The sequence below is a fragment of the Papio anubis genome, chromosome 13 (assembly GCF_008728515.1).
Source record: "Papio anubis isolate 15944 chromosome 13, Panubis1.0, whole genome shotgun sequence".
Lineage (NCBI taxonomy): Eukaryota > Metazoa > Chordata > Mammalia > Primates > Cercopithecidae > Papio > Papio anubis.
In genome coordinates, this window is record NC_044988.1 from 106,122,849 (window position 1) to 106,135,534 (window position 12,686).

General features: G+C 53.4%; 1 protein-coding gene, 1 long non-coding RNA gene and 1 pseudogene across 3 annotated transcripts in view; 1 reads left to right on the plus strand and 2 right to left on the minus strand.

Annotated features, from left to right (window-relative positions):
* Nucleotides 1–118: 118 nt before the first annotated feature.
* LOC101015545 (exonuclease mut-7 homolog) overlaps nucleotides 119–12,686 on the plus strand; it is a 57,471-nt gene continuing 44,903 nt past the window's right edge. The window contains exon 1 of one of the 2 annotated variants that reach the window (XM_031654726.1): nucleotides 119–278. The gene's annotated coding sequence lies outside the window, so the exon portion shown is untranslated. The remainder of the gene's footprint in view (nucleotides 279–12,686) is intronic. The other variant, XM_031654724.1, reaches the window with a different exon arrangement.
* On the minus strand, nucleotides 2,104–2,198 carry LOC116270179 (annotated as a pseudogene).
* LOC116270088 lies at nucleotides 2,982–6,773 on the minus strand. Its single transcript, XR_004178043.1, has 2 exons — nucleotides 6,474–6,773; nucleotides 2,982–3,114 (listed from the first exon to the last, which is right to left on the minus strand). It is a non-coding gene; the product is annotated as an uncharacterized LOC116270088 (long non-coding RNA).

A 12,686-nucleotide genomic window follows, 5' to 3' on the forward strand; every position in this document is an offset into this window, starting at 1 on the left:
AGGCGCCCGCTCCTCCCCGGTAGGGCCCCGCCCCGCCCGGGACCTCCTGACCACGCCCCCGCCTGAGATGGCCACGCCCTCCAGCCCTCCGACCACGCCCAGCTCCCATTCAGGCCCCGCCCCGGCCGGACTTCCGCCTGGAGCTTTGTGCGCCCGGCTTCCCAGCCCCTCCCGCGCTGGCCTCGGTGCGCCGGATAAAGCCCTCCGGGCCAGCCGCTGCGGTAGGGCCAAGGTTCCGCGCCGGGCGTGGACGGTGTGGGGCGGCCCCGGCCCTGCAGGTGAGCGACCCCGGGCCGCGCGGGCCAGGTGGGCGGCCTGGGCGCGGAGGGCAGAGCGGGGCCGGGCCCAGTGCGCGCGTCCTGAGGAGAGGGCCGCAGCTGAGAGTGAGCCGGGGGCGGGGAAACTGAGGCCCCGATGGGGCGGGGAAAGCGCGTTCTCCTGCAGGGCCCCGCTCCGGAGGCCGCCGGGCAGCCGGACGCCGCGGGACGCTGAGCCGACCCCGCCGCCCTGTCCCGCGGGGCCTGCCCTCCTCCGCGCCTTCCGAGCGCGGACGTCACGGGACCCGGAGGCCCTTCGCTCCGTCGCCGAGGAGGCGGCGCTCCCGGTGGGACGCGCGCCCAGGCCTGCCCTCCCCGGGAGAAGGGACGGGCGCCTCCCTGCAGGGGCCCTGGCTTCCTGCCCACCGGCGCTGAGTCCTGTATTAGTTGTGAACCTAAACTAATGAAAAGGGTCAGAATGTGGTGCCCAGTGGGTTTATTCAGGCACAGAGGTCGAGGGCGGCCTGGGTCACCAGGTGCACCGGAGAACAAGACAGAGGCTCAGGTTTTTAAAGAAAAGAGAGCCCGTCGGAGAGCAGGTGGTTTGGAGCTCACTGGCTTTTAGAAATGGCATTGGTTCGCGATTGGCCACGGCTGGGTGTTACCAGTGGGAAGTTACTTGGCTCAAGGGGTAGTGAGGGACTGCGATTTCATTTGAAATGCTTTCTGGTACTTAACATCAGGCTTTCTGGGCCAGAAGTTTAAAAGGGCTTTGCATTCCTCAGATAAATGATTTTTTTCTTTCTATTTGCTCCCCTTTTGATCAAAATATTTCTTCTTGAAAGCATCGATTATCAAAATCTGAGGGTCAGAGTGTCCCCTCTTGCTGGGAAGGCTCATTCCCACATAGTCCTGTCCCATGCCAAGCAGGGAAGGAGGAGACATTTCAGGGAGGATTGTTTTTTTTTAAGAACATCACAAACTGAATTGGAATGGCATCACAGGGTGGCAAACATGAGGCCTCAGTGAAGTCATTAATTTATACAGCTGCTATCACCTGTTGAATCATCTCTAGTTTTTAGAAACACCATTAATTTTAGTTTTCTCAGAAGTAACACATAGGACTATAACCAATTTATATGCTAGGATGAAGGAAACATACCTGTTCCATTAGGGAGACAACTAAAAACATGAAGAAACTAAAATCCATGTTCTTCTTTATTTATTGTTTATTTAGCGATGGGGTCTTGCTTTGTCACCCACGCTGGAGTGCAGAGGCACAATCCCCACTCATAGCAGCCTTGAGCTCTTGGGCTTAAAGGGTCCTCTTGTCTCAGCCTCCCGAGTACCTGGGAATACAGGTGTTTGCCACCAGGACCGGCTAATTTTTAAATTTTTTTGGTGGAGACTAGGTCTTGCCACCTTGCCCAGGCTAGTCTCGAACTCCTGAGCCCAAGCGATCCTCTCATCTGGGCCTCCCAAAGTGCTGGGATTATAGGTGTGAACACTGTACCCAGCCAGGTTCTTCTTTAGAGACTTGTAGCCGGAAGATTGTTCAGGATTTAGTCCAGATTGTAGGAAAATAAAAAATACAATGATCAGGGATAGAATCCGGTAATAGGTATGCTATAGTTTTTCTCTGAAACATAATTTTTCTCTACTTCCCCATTTCTACCAAAGATAAATCTTGGTAAGACCAATTTACTTGTAAAATAAATTTTAGGATTATATTTGGCCTGATTATTTGCCTAAAGTACAACAACAGTGATGACTGGCCATACAGGCTCCTTTTTAAATTGGCTGGAACTTTGCCATAAGGAATTTCAGATTAGACTTTTTTCCCCCATGTCAGACAGGTAATGTGCTGACATCATAACAGGGTTTGAGGGAGACATACCCTACACATAAGGCAATCATCATGCTTATGAACTACAAAAGGGTCAGATTAGACCTTTAAAAGCCACTTGAGGGGTGGGCACGGTGGCTCACACCTGTAATCCCAGCACTTTGGGAGGCCGAGGCGGGCGGATCACGAGGTCAGGAGTCGAGAGCATCCTGGCTAACACGGTGAAACCCCGTCTCTACTAAAAAAAAATACGGCCGGGCGCGGTGGCTCAAGCCTGTAATCCCAGCACTTTGGGAGGCCGAGACGGGTGGATCACGAGGTCAGGAGATCGAGACCACCCTGGCTAACACGGTGAAACCCCGTCTCTACTAAAAAATACAAAAAAAAAAAACTAGCCGGGCGAGGTGGCGGGCGCCTGTAGTCCCAGCTACTCGGGAGGCTGAGACAGGAGAATGGCGGGAACCCGGGAGGCGGAGCTTGCAGTGAGCTGAGATCCGGCCACAGCACTCCAGCCTGGGCAACAGCGTGAGACTCCGTCTCAAAAAAAAAAAAAAAAAAAAAAAAAAAAATACAAAATATTAGCCAGGCGTGGTGGAGGGCGCCTGTCCCAGCTACTCCAGAGGCTGAGGTGGAGAATGGCGAACCCGGGAGGCGGAGCTTGCAGTGAGCCGAGATCTCACCACTGCACTCCAGCCTGGCCGACAGAGCAAGACTCCATCTCAAAAAAAATAAATAAAATAATACCTGTATGAATTAGGGGGTGAATGTCTTCCAGGTCCCAAACTATCTTGAAGTTCCTGGATCTGTCAGAAAGTGGCATTCTTTACTTACCTCAAGGCCAAGAACCTTGTAAGGGAACTATGTAAACAGGGTACCAGTTCAGTCATCCCAAGGGGCTTTTTATTGGCTCTGTAAAGTGAACCTCGATTCCTCAAAGCAGTCTGGTCATATCCGAAAATACGTCATCCCAGTCCAAGCCTTGGTAGAATAACCAGGGTCTTCAATTGTGTCCTGTTACGAGGAAAACAGATTCTTACTGAACTCATGCAAATAACTACATTGCCATAAAATAAGAATACTCATGAATCACTTCCAGATTTTTGAGAAATCAGAGAAAAAGACAAATGTTTCAGTTTTGCTCACAAAAGTGTATGTCACCCAATTGCTATAGCTATAAATAGCTCAAACAGAAAAAGGATTTTTGACTCTGGAAAACAAAATATAAAAAGAGTCAGCTAGGTTTCAACAACAACAAAAAGTCACAAAAAGCATTTCAGATCTCTCTCAGTTCCGTTCTATGTAATTTGCTTTTTTTTTGAGATGGAGTCTCGCTCTGTCACCCAGGCTGGAGTGCAGTGGCAAGACCTCGGCTCACTGCAAGCGCCGCCTTCTGGGTTCACGCCATTCTCCTGCCTCTGCGTCCCAAGTAGCTGGGACTACAGGCGCCGCCACCACGCCAGACTAATTTTTTGTATTTTTAGTAGAGACGGGGTTTCACTGTGTTAGTCAGGCCAGGATGGTCTCAATCTCCTGACCTCGTGATCCACCTGCCTTGGCCTCCCAAAGTGCTGGGATTACAGGCGTGAGCCACCGCGCCCAGCCGCTTTTTTCTGTATGATGCTGGGTTAGCAATCCTCATGAAAGCATCGGCTTTTTTTTTTTTTTTTTTTTTTTTCTTTTTTTTTTTTTTGAGACGGAGTCTCGCTCTGTTGTCCAGGCTGGAGTGCAGTGGCCAGATCTCAGCTCACTGCAAGCTCCGCCTCCCAGGTTTACACCATTCTCCTGCCTCAGCCTCCCAAGTAGCTGGGACTACAGGCGCCCGCCACCTCGTGCGGCTAGTTTTTTGTATTTTTAGTAGAGACGGGGTTTCACCGTGTTAGCCAGGATAGTCTCGATCTCCTGACCTTGTGATCCGCCCGTCTCGGCCTCCCAAAGTGTGGGATTACAGGCTTGAGCCACCGCGCCCGGCCAGCATCGGCTTTTTAATAAGAGTCCTGGAAATTTTTACTTGGTCCATTGGTGTGATCTCCCAAGTTATCAGAAGTCTGTATACTTGTCAGTGTCCTTTCCATGAAGTTCCTTGAAGAAAATGCACATTTTGGACTGTAGCTTATTTTATTTATTTATTTATTTTGAGACGGAGTCTCGCTCTGTTGCCCAGGATGGAGTGCAGTGGCGCAATCTCGGGGTTACTGCAACCTCTGCCTCCCAGGTTCGAGCAGTTCTCCTGCCTCAGCCTCCCGAGTAGCTGGAATTACAGGCATATGCCACCATACCCAACTAATTTTGTATTTTTAGTAGAGATGGGGTTTTACCACGTTGGCCTTGCTGGTTTCGAACTCCTGACCTCAAGTGATCCACCCACCTCAGCCTCCCTAAGTGTTGGGATTACAGGCATAAGCCACCATGCCTGGCCTTAAACTGCATTTTGAGAAGAAAGTAAAACAGTAATTTTCTGTGGATAACAAAAGACTTAGAGTAGCCATGGGTGAAGATGCGATTGACAGGGAATTTGGTTCCTTCTGTGATTAAAACAATTGAACATATAATCAGGACTGATAACATATACCAAGACATGTCAGAATTTTTAGGAATCTCATACAGTTTTGGAACATATGTTAATAATACATTTATAGAAATATAACTCAAACAGCATTCCACATTTGACGATGCTTCCTGTATGATTTTAACGTACCAGATAAGCCTCATACATACCTCTCCCTTGGACTTCCCGGGATTCCTGTTTGTTATGTCCAAGTTAGTTCAGGTCAAAAACCTCTTAATTTTAGGACTTGAAATTTGATTTTGGGAAGTGTGTCAAATATCAAAGGCTTAAAACAATTTCAAAGTAGGGCCGGGCGCGGTGGCTCACGCCTGTAATCCCAGCACTTTGGGAGGCCGAGACGGGCGAATCACGAGGTCAGGAGATCAAGACCATCCTGACTAACACGGTGAAACCCCGTCTCTACTAAAAATACAAAAATTAGCTGGGCGTGGTGGCGGCGCCTGTGGTCCCAGCTACACAGGAGGCTGAGGCAGGAGAATGGCGTGAACCCGGGAGGTGGAGCTTGCAGTAAGCTGAGGTCCGGCCACTGCACTCCAGCCTGGGCGACAGAGCGAGAGTCCATCTCAAAAAAAAAAAAAATTTCCAAATTGGATCACAGGTCACTGTAGAATAAGCCATTCATTTAATCAAATTGGTAATTCAGAGATTTCCCAAAGCAAAATCCTTTACTATGATAGAGAGGAGACTTAGGTTCCCAAGCAATCGACAGACCTAATAAAGACAGCATGAAGCAAACACAATGTCTCTCCCTTTCCCCTCTTTTGTTTTCCGGTTTACTCAAAAGATAAAAATATTTTACAATCTCTTATTAATACTACATGAAATGTTGTTCAAAAGAAAAACTACTTTTCTTATACGTCCATCTCACATACAGAATTGATTCTCTTATATTTAGTAGTTTCAGTTACATATATTAATTATGGTGTTAACTTAGTGACCCTAATTTTCAGTCAAAAACTTTGGGAGTAATTTTGAACTGTATTTGTAGATGAAAACCATTTCATAATGTTTTACAGAGGTACATTTCCTAAACTTTTTTATTAACAGATCTAAATATATTTAGCTTTCCTATACCATATAAAGATAAGATACTAAAGTATATAAGCTTAAACTTATGCTTAGTAATTAATGTTTCAATGTTTTACTTAGAAATGACTGAGACGTTTGTTTGTTTTTTGAGATGGAGTCTCTTGTCACCCAGGCTGGAGTGCAGTGGCACAGTCTCAGCTCACCGCAACCTCCGCTTCCCAGGTTCAAGTGATTCTCCTGCCTCAGCCTCCCAAGTTAGCTTAGATTACAGGTGTATGCCACCATGCCTGGCTAATTTTTGTATTTTTAGTAGAGATGGGGTTTCACCATGTTGGCCAGGCTGGTCTCGAACTCCTGACCTCAGGTGATCCGCCCGCCTCGGCCTCCCAGAGTACTGGGATTACAGGTGTGAGCCACCGCGCCCGACCACAAAAGGAGATTAACACAAGTGGCATCACCCAGGGCACAGACATCCTGCCAGCCCCGGGGGTCCTCAGCCTCCCAGTGACCCTGCGTCCCGGAGGTTCAGCCATCCCCTCCGTGGTCCCACCCCAGACCTTGCAGCTCACCCCCTCCTGCCCCGCCGTCCTCAGATCCCCCGGCTCTGTACTTTCCTCCCCGCCTGACGGCCCGGCCTCCCCTGCAGGCGCCCTGGGCAGGAGCCCCCCGCAGCACGGCCTGCGCTTGAAGGAGGCGGGAAGGGCCCAGCCGCGGTGGTGGCCAGTGTGCCCGGGGCGCACACGTGGTGTCGCTGATGTCGCCTGCGCCGACCGACCTTCTGTTCGTTTCATGGCGGAAGCTGGTCCGCCGCGTGGTGGCCGCGCGCTGCCTCCTCCGCTCGGTGTTTCTTCCTCCGTGACCGCCACGCGCGGCGCAGCGGGGGTCGTTTGTGCGCGAGCGTTCGTGCCGACGCGCGTTGCTGGTCCCCGTGGTCTCTGCCCGGGAGGGGAACTGCCAGGGCCCGTGGTCACTGTGTTCGACTTTCCGGGGAACGGGTGGGCTGTGGGGTGTGGCCGCGCCGCCTCCCGCCCCTCGCGCCGTTCGCTCCACGCACATGCGGTCCGCAGGGGCCTCCATGCCGCGGAACCCGCGGTCGGGTTCGGCCTCACCCGGGGACCCGTCCGGCCCCTCTGCGGGCGCGCTCGCTTCCTGGCAGCCTGGGCGCCGCCGCGGTGTGCTGTGCTCACCGCCCCCAGGTTACCATGTTCACGGCAAACCGTGGGAACTGGCCACCCCCGTGCCTGCTCCCGCCTGAGTCCCCGGCCGCATCCTCTGTCCGAGTCAGACCCGTGTGTCTCCCACCGCCCTGCTGACTTCTTCCCTGGAGTCAGGTGGGCGCGCCTCCCCGGGGACGAAAGCCCTCACCGCGGGCCCGGCTTTGCCCGGGAGCTCGGGCCTCACAAGGGTCGCCCTCCCCTGCCCTCGCCGCCTCCGCCTAGGAGAGCCTAAGGTGGGGTCCCCTTGGTCAGACCCTCCTGTGGAGTTGGGCGTGTTCTGGCCATGTCTGTCGGGAAACCGGGAGGTGTCGGGGCTTCCTGGCCTCCTGACTTGTGGACGGCGGCACCGTCATCAGCCCCGAGCCCAGCCCGGGGAGGGCCTGCTCCCTTCTGCTCCGGGTGGGAGCGGCTCCTGCCCGGGGCGCCTCCGTGAGCACCCTCGCGAGCTCGCGACAGCCCCAGGCTGGGCTGCGGGACCGACCCTGGGTGTTGGTCCTTGTGTCACGGGTGGTGTAGAACCAGGTCCTGGAACCTGGTGCCGCCTCGGTGTGACCTGGCTGTGTCGCGTCCCCATCCTCCATAGAGAGTGGCTGCCTGGTGTGGTGCAGGATGGTGCTCTGAGCCGTGTGGCGTTTCCCAGCACGTGTTAGGGTCCTGGGTGGAAAGGACTTTGGGGAAGCAGCAGCTGGGCCTATGAGGGTACCGACGCCTGCCCGGGGATCAGCTGGGCTGGCCGGATGTTTCTGGTGGAGACCTGGGACGTGAGCCGATGGGCTGCCGGCGGTCCCTCCTGGACTGTGCAGAAGCTGTGGTGGAATGTGAGCCCGACCTGGGGTGCCGGCCTGATGGGAAGGTGGCAGAGGCTGTGTGACTTGCAGATAGGTCGTGAAGGCCCTGAGGCTGCCCCTTTGTCCCTGTGGGTCCCTCGCTCTGGGGACCTCGGGCTGCCGAGGACTGAGTGCAGTGCCCTCGCCCTGGTGGAGGGTCCACCCAGCCAGCCACCGCAGAATTCTTGGCCCTCAGGCACTGCCGAAGAGAGCGAAAGCCCTGGCTGTGGGGCCCACGTGTGGCTGGCAGTGGCCGGCGGCAGGCAGAGGCCGTGTCACCGTGGGTGAGGCCTGGAGGTGCTAAAGCTAAGATCCCATCCTGGTTTTAACCTTCAAAAATATCATTAATGGTTTTTTCTTCTTTCATGAATACAAACCAGGGTGTGTACATTGTGTAGTATTCAGACAATACAAAACAGATCAAAGCACGGAGGCGCCGTCCGTAGAGTAGCCAGACCCTCACACGTGCGTCTCCCGGGTTCTGGGAAGGGGCCTTGCAGCGTGCAGCGTGGTTGCCTTAGGGTAACGCAACTTTATGCTGCTCTGTGAAATCTTTCCCATGGCATTAAGTATTTTTATAAAACATGGTTTTAAAATGCTGTTTATCATTCATCAGATTCTACCTGTGTGATCAGAACTGGGGTCCTTGGGAAAGCCCACCCTTGATGGGGGCCTGTTGGCCTCCCCCCGTCTGTGAGGGTGACCCCAACATGTGCTGCTGGCACCTCCCAGAAAGGGTTCCCCAGAGCCTACAGGGCCACCTGACCCGTCCTCACAGCTGTCCCATGGTACACCTGCGTGTTGTGGGCAGTGAGCTGCGAGGGAAGGTGGGGGCAGAGAGAAGCTTGACTCAGGGCTAAAACCAACATGGTGAACAGGAAAGGTGTCCTTCAAAACCGCAGCCTGGGCAGGAGCAGTGGCTCCTGCCTGTAATCCCAGCACTTTGGGAAGCCAAGGCGGGCGGATCACCTGAGGTCAGGAGTTTGAGACCAGCCTGGCGAACATGGAGAAACCCTGTCTCTACTGAAATTACAAAAATTTAGCCGGGTGTGGTGGTGCACGCCTGTAATCCCAGACACTCAGGAGGCTGAGGCAGGAGAATCGTTTGAACCCAGGAGGTGGAGGTTGCAGTGAGCTGAGATTGTGCCACTGTACTCCAACTTGGGCGACAGAGCGAAACTCCATCTCAAAAACAAAAACAAAAACAAAAAAACTTGCGACCGGCCAGGCGCAATGGCTCACGCCTGTAATCCCAGCACTTTGGGAGGCCGAGGTGGGCGGATTGCTTGAGGTCAGGAGTTCAAGACCATCCTGGCCAACATGATGAAACCCCATTTCTACTAAAAATACAAAAATTAGCTGGGCGTGGTGGCACGGGCCTGTAATCTCAGCTACTTGAGAGGCTAAGGCAGGACGGACAATCGCTTGAACCCTGGAGGCGAAGCTTGCAGTGAGCCGAGATCACCCCCCTGCACTCCAGCTTGGGCGACAAAGTGAGACTCCATCTCAGCCTGGGTAACACAGTGAGACTCCGTCTCAAAAAAAAAACAAAACATAAAAAGAAACATACAAACAACCCCTGCTACCTACATGGACCCCCCGGGGGACAAACATGCCGGCACCCCCCGGGAGGGGGTGATGTGGGGCCCCACACCTGTCATACCTGCTGGCCTCCTTCTCCATCTCCTGTACAATATCCCTGGAAAGTTACTTTTTTTTTTTTTTTTTGAGACGGAGTCTCACTCTGTCGCCCAGGCTGGTGTGCAGTGGCGTGATCTCGGCTCACTGCAAGCTCTGCCTCCCGGGTTCAGGCCATTCTCCTGCCTCAGCCTCCCGAGTAGCTGGGACTACAGGCGCCCGCCACCGTGCCTGGCTAATTTTTTTTTGTATTTATAGTAGAGACAGGGTTTCACCGTGTTAGCCAGGATGGTCTCGATCTCCTGATCTCGTGATCCGCCCGTCTCGGCCTCCCAAAGTGCTGGGATTACAGGTGTGAGCCACTGTGCGTGACCAGGAAGTTCCTTTTTGTGTTTAAAATTGGTCATCTTAATTGTTAAAGAAAGGAACAATCCTTAAGTTAAATTGGTAAGTTTAAAAAAAATGAAAGACAGACAGCAACAGGCGTTGGTGAGGCTGTGGAGAAATTAGAATCCTCGTGCATTATAGATGCAAGCATAAAATGGTACGTCCACTGTGGAAACAGTCTGGTAGTTCCTCAAAAAGCTAAACATAGAAACACCAGGAGACTCAGCAGTTCCAGTCCTAGGAATGTGTGTCCCCAGATCAGTGAAAACACTCCACACAGAAACACATACACAGCTGTTCACAGCAGCACTGTTTATAACAGCCAGACAAGGGGGTGCAGCCCGAATGTCTGCTGGACAAACAGCCCGTGATCTCTGCACACGGTGGGGCAGGACTCAGCCGCGGAAAGGCAGTTCCAGCACACGCTGCTGCAGGGATGAGCTTTGAAGACACCGTGCCGAGTGAAATCAGCCAGAGAACAGAACCTGTATGGTCTCCTTTATAGGAACTGCCGAAAATAGAAAAATTCACAGAGACAGAAAATGGCCAGGGCCTGAGGAGGGGCAGAGGGAGTAACTGTTGATGGGCACGTGGTTCATTGTCTTTGGGGCAGTGAAAATGTTCTGGGCTGAGACAGGTGGATTGCTTGAGGTCAGGAGTTCCAGACCAGCCTGGCCAAACGTAGCAAGACCCTGTCTCAACCAGAAATACTAAACTTAGCCAGGGGTGGTAGCGGGCGCCTGTAGTCCCAGCTACTCAGGAGACTTAGGCACAAGAATCACTTGAGCCAGGAGGTGGAGGTTACAGTGAGCTGGGATTGCACCACTGCACTCCCTTGCGGATGACAGAGCAAGACCCTGTCTCAAAAAAAAAAAAAACTAAGCCGGGCTCGGTGGCTCACGTCTGTAATCCCAGCACTTTGGGAGGCCGAGGCAGGTGGATCACAAGGTCAGGAGATCGAGATCATCCTGGCTAACACAGTGAAACCCCGTCTCTACTAAAAATACAAAAAATTAGCCAGACACGGTGGCAAGTGCCTGTAGTCCCAGCTACTTGGGAGTCTGAGACAAGAGAATGGCGGGAACCCGGGAGACGGAGCTTGTAGTGAGCCGAGATCGTGCCACTGCACTCCAGTCTGGGTGACAGAGTGAGACTCCGCCTGAAAAAAAAAAAAAATCTGGAGTTGGATAGTAGTGATGGTGACTCATGTCTGTGAATATGTTAAAAACACTGAGTTGTAACTTTAGGGTAAATTTTATGGTGTATGAATTATATCTCAAAGTTGTCAAATAGTCACTGAGGCTGGGTGTGGTGGCTCACACCTGTAATCCCAGCACTTAGGGAGGTCGAGGCAGGAGGATCACCAAGCTCAGGAGTTTGAGACCAATCTGGGCAACATAGTGAGACCCCATCTCTACAGAAAATACCCCCCAAAATTATCCGGGTGCAGTGTGTACTGTGGTGGTCCCAGCTACTCAGAAGGCTGAGGTGGGAGGATCGTTTGAGCCCGGGAGGCTGAGGCTGCCATGAGCCGTGATCGCTCCACTGCACTCCAGCCTGGGCAACAGTGAGACCCTGTCTCAAAAAAATTAAATAAAAATGGTCACTGAGATGGTAAACACATGGAATTCCCTTTGAAGCTGGTGGACACAGTGTGTGAGTCAAGGCTGCTGTTCACTGAGGAGGCCTGAGCCTCCCTCCCGAGGGGCCCCGGCTGTGCATCGTCATCTTGCCAGCATCAGCTCATCCTGCTGGGCCCTCGTGCTTCTGGGGGCTGCTCCCGGGGGGCTCCGGGGTGTCCACCCTGTCCCATGTGGAAGGTTTTCTGGTTTCCCCTGACCTTGGGGAGCGGTGGCCGCAGGCCTGTTTGCTTCTCCTAGAAGGGCCCCGGTGGGCACCTGGAGCTTTATGACGAGGAGGCTTTTAAGTTTTCTTGTAGGCACGTTTAAAAAATGAGAAACAGGGCCGGGCACGGTGGTTCAAGCCTGTAATCCCAGCACTTTGGGAGGCCGAGACGGGCGGATCACGAGGTCAGGGGATCGAGACCATCCTGGCTAACCCGGTGAAACCCCGTCTCTACTAAAAAGTACAAAAAACTAGCCGGGCGAGGTGGCGGCGCCTGTAGTCCCAGCTACTCGGGAGGCTGAGGCAGGAGAATGGCGTAAATCCGGGAGGCGGAGCTTGCAGTGAGCTGAGATCTGGCCACTGCACTCCAGCCTGGGCGAAAGAGCAAGACTCTGTCTCAAAAAAAAAAAAAAGAGAAACAAGTGAATTTATTTTTATAATATATTTTATTTAACTCCAGTATACCCAAAATATTGCCATTTCCACATGCAGTCGATATAAAAAGCTGTCACAGACATATTGACACTGTCTTTAATCACATGTTTTGCACTTTCAGCTGTGGCTACCGTGTCAGACAATATGAGGTGGGGAGGGGACAGGCCTCGAAGGCCTCCCTTGGGGGATGACAGCTTCTGGGGGCTCTGAAGCTGGTGTTGCCCGCCCACTCGCTCCGGGTCTCAGGCCGGCCTCCCGCCCCCTGTCCTTGCCGCATCCTCAGGGCGGCAGCTGCAGGGCCCTCAAGGATGGGTGAGGGTGGTCAGCACTCTCAGAAGGGGGCAGTAAGGCCGGCTCTGTGGGGGTGGGGGAGCCTGGGAGCCCCCCCTCGGGTTGCCAGGGAGACCTGGGGGCACACAGCCCACTCTCTGTCCGCCTCCCACCCTCCTGGCCATGCCTGCTGGCGGCACAAGGCCCACCTGGAGGGCCCGCCGGTCCTCAGGGGAACACCACAGAAAAACCGCAGAGGAAGCGTGACCTGGCGCCCGGACAAGAATGCAGGGTGGCCCGGCTTCCAGTCCGTCTTGGGTGACTCACTGCGGTGTGCAGAAAACACCATTGTGCGCCTGGGCCACAGGA